The sequence below is a fragment of the Dermacentor andersoni genome, chromosome 4, assembly GCF_023375885.2.
Source record: "Dermacentor andersoni chromosome 4, qqDerAnde1_hic_scaffold, whole genome shotgun sequence".
Classification (NCBI taxonomy): domain Eukaryota; kingdom Metazoa; phylum Arthropoda; class Arachnida; order Ixodida; family Ixodidae; genus Dermacentor; species Dermacentor andersoni.
Window position 1 is genome coordinate 162,185,427 of NC_092817.1, and position 8,671 is coordinate 162,194,097.

Below are 8,671 nucleotides of genomic sequence, written 5' to 3' on the forward strand. Positions count from 1 at the left end.
GGCTGGCTTACTTGTCACAAGACCAAGCGCAGCCGCCACATGCCGACTGAGCAGCTTGTATACGTACGAAGAACTAGAGCTTTCTTCACACCCCTCTACTCAATGTCGATCTCCACGTCCGCGCACGATACGACAGCCTCGCCTCCCTGAAGCTCACATCAAGAAGTTGTCCTTCCTCGCAACGGCCTGGCGGTTATCCGAGTCGGGGAAGCCCTACGCGATGCTATACTACATTCTGTCTCGCTTACGACTCATAAGGCCAGCGACAATATATATATATCGTATTAACGTGGATAGTAACATAATTATTACCAGCACACTTTCCTTGGACAACACCGAGAAGTGCTGCCAGCTACGCTCCCTGCTCATCGGCACATTCAGATCCGAGACAGTCGTATATGCAACGCCCCCAAAATATACAGTCAAGGGAGTGATTCACAACATTCCAGCTTATGACAGCGTCAAGACATTTCACGCAGATTGATGAACAGCCGCAACCCCACTATGCTTCATGTACGACGCATGGGTAGCAAAAACTCTGCTCTCATCATCTTTGATGGCCAGACAGTCCTCTTTTACGTACGTATACTACCGAGAGGCCGAATGCAAATGCTACAGCCACAAACGTGGAATGGAAGTACGTAACACATACGAAGCAGTAGGCCATAGCACAGACGTGTGTCTGACCCCTACCAAACTCATCTGCCCTAGCTGCCCCATGGCCTCTCCACCTAAGGGCCACTCCTGCACCTCTAAACGTGCCCTGTGCGGTCAAGACCATGTCAATGGGAACAAGACATGTCGTCGCCGTTACCAAACACCACGCATACTGCTTCAACGTCGCCAAGACCAACAACGTTGTACGCCCGCGTTACCTTCAAACCGATCACCGGTGAAAGACAATCACATAGAGGAGCACCCTGCCAAGCCACCACCTACCTTGCCATCATCCGGAAACCACCCTTGCCACGACTACTCCAGGAGCCGCAGTCACACGAGGTACCGCAGCTGATCGAGAGGCCACAGCAGGTCCCAGGAGAAAGACCAGCACCGCTTCAACACACCCTCGACATCTAAGGGGCCATCACGCACCCGGACTTGCCAGGTAAGCTGCGCTAGCATAGCCTCTCCGGCCAGAACCACACCACCCACTAAAAATACAAGTGACACTTCACATATCAAAAAGGAATTCCATGCTCTCAAGGCTGAAATACGTAAAAATCGATTACCTAGATCACTACTACGGAGAGTACTGGGGCCTTTAACCTCCCCCCCCCCCCCCCAGGAAACACGCGCACGACACAAGTACCACAGCCCCATGCCGCTAACGAAGAGCCACAGACTCATCCGCAGAGCTACCCCCTTCAACGCTCGTCACTCCCGAGACATTCCAGCAACTGCAGCATATAGAACAAAATATTCGCACGCATATTGACGGCATGCTTACCACCATTATCCTCGTTACCCTCGCAGTTTCCACCCGAGCAACTGCTTGAGAATACCCTCACGACCAAGCTCGAGGCCCTTCTTCCGACCAGACTGGCACAAGTGCACTAGCGCCACCACAAACGCCAGTCGAAGCACTCACGCAGTCGCGGCGCTGGCGAAAACTTTTCTGAACCTTCAACCTAGTCTTCCCAAGAAACCATACCCGCGACTCACCACCCACCATCCCCATGGCAAAGAGACGTAGCAATAAATCCCGTACGTATATGGTCTGGCAGGGGAACTGCAGAGGCTAGCGCAAAAAGGGGGGCTCCTGCAGGAATACCTGGATACACTTACACCACAGCCAGCACCCGATGTTATTGCCCTCCAAGGAATGGGATGGACCGCTAAATTGACGGTTTTCACCGCCTACCATAATCCGACTTACAACTCTGTCACTGTTCTGGGGAGACGCAACGTCGGGGTCATTGTGTATGACCTCGATATAACATTTGCCCGCACATCATCATCGATCTCACCTCCCACCAAGCGCTCTGCATCTTCGGCCTGTTTGTTTATACTTTATGTCTACAGCAGTCCAAAACTACAACACCCATTTCATCAACTCTTCGCCAAGACCTTACTTTGCACCGGTGGACACCCCCTAGTCGTCGTGGGAGACTTCAATGCCCCAGCCACGGTATGGGGATATCCCATTGACCGCCCCTCGGGCCGGCAGCTCTGGATGGATGCACAAACTCTCGGGCTATCCCTGCTTTCCGATCCATCAGTGCCCGCCAGACTGGGCTATAGCGTTACTCGTGATACAACCACCGATCTTACTTTCACCTATAAGAGTCATTCTGCTGAATGACTTAACACAAGAGAAAGCCTAAATAGACATCACTGCATTCACATCCCAGTGGAGGCCGGTCCAAGTAAGCCCCCGTCAGGGACACCTAAAACCGTCACGGACTGGGACCACTTCCGGGATGCGCGCTCTGGCCACTGCGACATCGAACCACTCACTTCCCTATCTACCTGGGCAGCTAACCTCCTTGATGACCAATCCTAATGCACGAAGACCAGCCTATATATAGACGCCTGCATTGGGTGCCAACTCCATGCTACTTCACTTATTGGAAGCCTTGCAGAAGCTTGCGGAAACGGACCGCGCCATGACGCAGCACCATCGATGATCATGCGACCTACCTCACACAGCAAAACTGGCATGCAGTCTGCAACCGCATGGAACGCCAACCCCACATTCCAAGAACCTGAAATATACTACGCAGGCTGCTAAGCCCGCAAACTAGCAAGACAGCCCAACGACAGGACCTGGCACGGCTCCTGCAAACATACACATTCACTGATCAGGAACTACTAGATGACCGCCAAACACGCTACCTCGGCCCACAAAAGCAGAGCCAGCGCCCTCCCTACCACGGTAGGCCAGACGAAACCTTAGAAGCCCCCATCCAACACAATGAGGTCAAAACGGCCTCGTCTTTCTTCGAGCGGACAACCAACCCAACCATCGCCCTCGGAGGCCGGGGCATACCCCAAGGGTCAGTTCTCTCCCCCTTTTTATTCAACGTGGCCATGATTGGCCTACGCTCCCTTCACGACAGCATACCTTTCTTACATCACAACGTCTACGCGGAGAACATTACCCGACGGGTAACAAGAGGCCGCGACGGCCACATTTAAGACACGTTGCAGCAAGCCATGAATACAGTAATGACCTACGTCGAGGCCTGAGGACTCGCCTGCACCCCTATTAAATTGGGAATTCCTCCTCTACTGGGGCACAGGCAGGGGCACACGCGCGCCATCTGACCCTCCTGAAGTATATCCGAAGAACCTCCTGTATACCCGAAGTATACAGGATCCGTATCCTCGGCTTGCGCCTGCAAAAGAACGGTCGTAGCACCGAAGCGCTGCAACAACTCATGCCCAACAAACAGCCTGTCTGATTGCAGGCATCGCCAAATGCCAGTACGGAATGAAGGAACGCAACATGGTCAGGCTAGTGCAGGTCTTCTCCATCAGCCGCATTGCCTACATTGCCGCCTATCTCCACCTAAATGTAACAGACAAGCGCAACTTGAACACAATAATGAAGAGAGCGTACAAGATGGCTCTTGACCTACCTGTTTCCGCGTCCAATGCCTGCCTCGCAGCGCTAGGCCTACATAACTCCGTCAACGAAATCATAGAAGCTCAACCCATATCACAATACAAACATATTGCTCAGTTGCCTTCGGATCACTTTGTGCTTGGTAACCTCGGGATCCCATACGTTACCCCCTTCGAAACCAGATTCGCCCCCCCCCCCCCGATTATAGATCCATTGCAAGTGCTGCCCTGATACCTCGAAACATGCATATTCAGTACAACATAGGAAGGCGACAGGCCCACGCTCGGCAACTACTGCAGACGTATTCTTCCCTTCCGCAAGTAGCCTATGTACACGCAGCTGAGTACCCTCGACAGGCAGCTATGGTCATTACAGTCCTCACCCGGTCTTCGCACGATGACATGACCGTCGCTTCGGGCAGCACCACATACCTGAGAAGAACGGAGAGGCCGCCATAGCGTTCGCGTACGTCTTCACGAAAGCCAGAGTAATAATCAGTGATTAGAAGACAGCATTGTGCAATTTTCTCGAAGATATAATTTCTCATCCTGCACTTCGCATCCTTAAACACAACCCTCCGGAGCGACGCCGCACAGTGCAGTTGATCTGGGCCCCGGGCCACTCCGGTCTCGCTGGCAACGAAGCCGCTCACAGCGCCGCCCGAGAATTCATCCATTGGGCTCGCACGCCATTTTTTGCTGAGAGGGGCAATCAGACCTCGAGTCAGGTCCTCGCGGCCGCATCAAACAACTTGCACGAGTAGCAGTCGAGGGACCGCATGATCACTTACGGCGAGAGCCTCCAATACTATCGCAAGGGGCAGTTGAAATACCCACCCCCTCACCGCTCACTCAACAAAGAACAGTCTACCACATGGCGCTTACTTCAAACCAAAACCTTCCCTAACCCTAAGCTGTCCCATTGCATCTACTCTGAAATTTACTCCCCGCTCTGCACGCTCTGTAACCCTCCTGCCGACCTACATCACATTATCTGGCCTGCCCACCGGTCACGTGCACTCACAAACATGCCACCCACTCATATTTAAAACAGCGCCAAAAAAACACGGACAAGGGAGGACACAGGACGAGCGCTCGTCCTGTGTCCTATCTTGTCCGTGTTTTTTTGGCGCTGTTTTAAATATGAATGATCCGTACTCCGTGCGGTATATCCGAGCTCAGATTGGTACACCTTGACTGATCAAATAGGGCACCACTGTATATTAAATGAGGCGTACAACTCCTGCGGGACCCGCCGTGGTTACTCAGTGGCTATGGTGTTTGACTGCTGAGCACGAGGTCGCGGGATCGGATCCAGGCCACGGCGGCCGCATTTCGATGGGGGTGAAATGCGAAAACACCCGTGTACTTAGATTTAGGTGCACGTTAAAGAACCCCAGGTGGACGAAATTTCCGGAGTCCTCCACTACGGCGTGCCTCATAATCAGAAAGTGGTTTTGTCACGTAAAAGCCCACAATTTCTTTTAAATTTAACTCCTGCGCGGACGGTACAGTATCCGCCTCCCGTGCAAGAGGACCGTGATTCAAATCCCGGACCGCAGAATTCTCCACCGGAAAATACCAGAAAAAAAAAAACCGTGTGTTGATAAAATTGCACAAACAGGCCTGGAGTGCGGCCTGATCCCGGGGACCAGAACCGGTAACGCACTCTCTCACCAGAGCAGGATTGGCCACCCTGGTGCAGTACTTGGCCACAACCTCCTATATGAACACAACAATCTAACCCCGGCCCTCAGTCCCCAGCAGCTGCGAAGCAACTGACCACTGCGGTGGTCAGACCTGCGACGCTGCAGAGGGTGCTAAGAATGCCTGGCTCCGGACAGGCCGCCATTGGAATATGAACCTGGCAACGTTTAACGCTAGAACGTTATCTAGTGAGGCGAGTCTAGGAGTGCTATTGGAGGAATTAGAGGGCAGTAAATGGGATATAATAGGGCTCAGTGAAGTTAGGAGGCCAAAAGAAGCATATACAGTACTAAAAAGCGGGCACGTCTTGTGCTACCGGGGCTTAGCAGAGAGACGAGAACTAGGAGTCGGATTCCTGATTAATAAGAATATAGCTGGTAACATACAGGAATTCTATAGCATTAACGAGAGGGTGGCATGTCTTGTTGTGAAACTTAATAAGAGGTACAAAATGAAGGTTATACAGGTCTACGCCCCTACATCTAGTCATGATCACCAGGAAGTCGAAAGCTTCTATGAAGACGTGGAATCGGCGATGGGTAAAGTCAAAACAAAATACAGTATACTGATGGGCGATTTCAATGCCAGGGTAGGCAAGAAGCAGGCCGGAGACAAGTCAGTAGGGGAATATGGCATAGGCTCTAGGAATAGCAGAGGAGAGTTATTAGTAGAGTTTGCAGAACAGAATAATATGCGGATAATGAATACCTTTTTCCGCAAGCGGGTTAGCCGAAAGTGGACATGGAGGAGCCCGAATGGTGAGACTAGAAATGAAATCGACTTTATACTCTGCGCGAACCCTGGCATCATACAAGATGTAGACGTGCTCGGCAAGGTGCGCTGCAGTGACCATAGGATGGTAAGAACTCGAATTAGCCTTGACTTGAGGAGGGAACGGAAGAAACTGGTACATAAGAAACCAATCAATGAGTTAGCGGTAAGAGGGAAACTAGAGGAATTCCGGATCAAGCTACAGAACAGGTATTCGGCTTTAACCCAGGAAGAGGACCATAGTGTTGAAGCAATGAACGACAATCTTATGGGCATCATTAAGGAGTGCGCAATAGAAGTCGGTGGTAACGCCGTTAAACAGGAAACCAGTAAGCTATCGCAGGAGACGAAAGATCTGATCAAGAAACGCCAATGTATGAAAGCCTCTAACCCTACAGCTAGAATAGAACTGGCAGAACTTTCTAAGTTAATCAACAAGCGTAAGACAGCGGACATAAGGAACTATAATATGGATAGAATTGAACAGGCTCTCAGGAACGGAGGAAGCCTAAAAGCAGTACAGAAGAAACTAGGAATAGGCAAGAATCAGATGTGTGCGTTAAGAGACAAAGCCGGCAATATCGTTACTAATATGGATGAGATAGTTCAAGTGGCTGAAGAGTTTTATAGAGATTTATACAGTACCAGTAACACCCACGACGATAAGGTGAGAGAGAATAGTCTAGAGGAACTTGAAATCCCCCAAGTAACACCGGAAGAGGTAAAGAACGCCTTGGGAGCTATGCAAAGGGGGAAGGCAGCTGGGAAGGATCAGGTAACAGCAGATTTGTTGAAGGATGGTGGGAACACTGTCCTAGAAAGGTTGGCCGCCCTATATACACAATGCCTCATGACCTCGAACGTACCGGAATCTTGGAAGAACGCTAACATAATCCTAATCCATAAGAAAGGGGACGCCAAAGACTTGAAAAATTATAGACCGATCAGCTTACTGTCCGTTGCCTACAAAGTATTTACTAAGGTAATCGCAAATAGAATCAGGAATACCTTAGACTTCTGTCAACCAAAGGACCAGGCAGGATTCCGTAAAGGATACTAAACAATAGACCATATTCACACTATCAATCAGGTGATAGAGAAATGTGCGGAATATAACCAACCCTTATATATAGCCTTCATTGATTACGAAAAAGCATTTGATTCAGTCGAAACCTCAGCAGTCATGGAGGCACTACGGAATCAGGGTGTAGATGAGCCATATGTAAAGATACTGGAAGCTATTTATAGCGGTTCCACAGCCACCGTAATCCTCCACAAAGAAAGCAACAAAATCCCAATAAAGAAAGGCGTCACACAGGGAGATACGATATCTCCAATGCTATTCACAGCGTGTTTACAGGAGGTATTCAGAGACCTGGAGTGGGAAGAATTGGGGATAAAAGTTGATGGAGAATACCTTAGCAACTTGCGATTCGCTGATGATATTGCCTTGCTTAGTAACTCAGGAGACCAATTGCAATGCATGCTCACTGACCTGGAGAGGCAAAGCAGAAGGGTGGGTCTGAAAATTAATCTACAGAAAACTAAAGTAATGTTTAACAGTCTCGGAAGAGAACAGCAGTTTACGATAGGTAGCGAGGCACTGGAAGTGGTAAGGGAATACATCTACTTAGGGCAGGTAGTGACCACGGATCCGGATCATGAGACTGAAATAACCAGAAGAATAAGAATGGGCTGGGGGACGTTTGGCAGGCATTCTCAAGTCATGAACAGCAGGTTGCCACTATCCCTCAAGAGGAAAGTGTATAACAGCTGTGTCTTACCAGTACTCACCTACGGGGCAGAAACCTGCAGGCTTACGAAAAGGGTTCTGCTGAAATTGAGGACGACGCAACGAGCCATGGAAAGAAGAATGATAGGTGTAACGTTAAGGGATAAGAAAAGAGCAGATTGGGTGAGGGAACAAACGCGGGTAAATGACATCTTAGTTGAAATCAAGAAAAAGAAATGGGCATGGGCCGGACATGTAATGAGGAGGGAAGATAACCGATGGTCATAAAGGGTTACGGACTGGATTCCAAGGGAAGGAAAGCGTAGTAGGGGGCGGCAGAAAGTTAGGTGGGCGGATGACATTAAGACGTTTGCAGGGACAACATGGCCACAATTAGTACATGACCGGGGTAGTTGGAGAAGTATGGGAGAGGCCTTTGCCCTGCAGTGGGCGTAACTAGGCTGATGTAGATGATGATGATCCGTACCAACTAGCACACACCCAAACCCTTCTATGCCACCCACCCTGCACTCACCATTACCGCTGCTGACCAGTGGGAGGCTATGCTGCTTAGCAGAGATCCGGAGGATCAGCTCTGGGTCGTCCGGATGGCCGTGGTCGGCGCTCTTCAAGGACAGGCCGCCGTCTAAGGCAGCGGGGAGAGAGGGGCTGTCTCCCGCTCCTTTGGCCGTCTTTGACCCCATCAAGGACTCAATAAATGTTGTTTCTCTCTCGTTCGGTAGACATAGAAACGCTCACGCATTTAATAAACTAAAAAAAATATTGCGGATGTATCTGTTCGTCAGCTCTTTCTTATGGAATAATGCCTTCCTAAGTAGACCACAGTTATGCAATGTCTCTTCAATTGTTTGCCACACGAGTCGTGGATTTCCC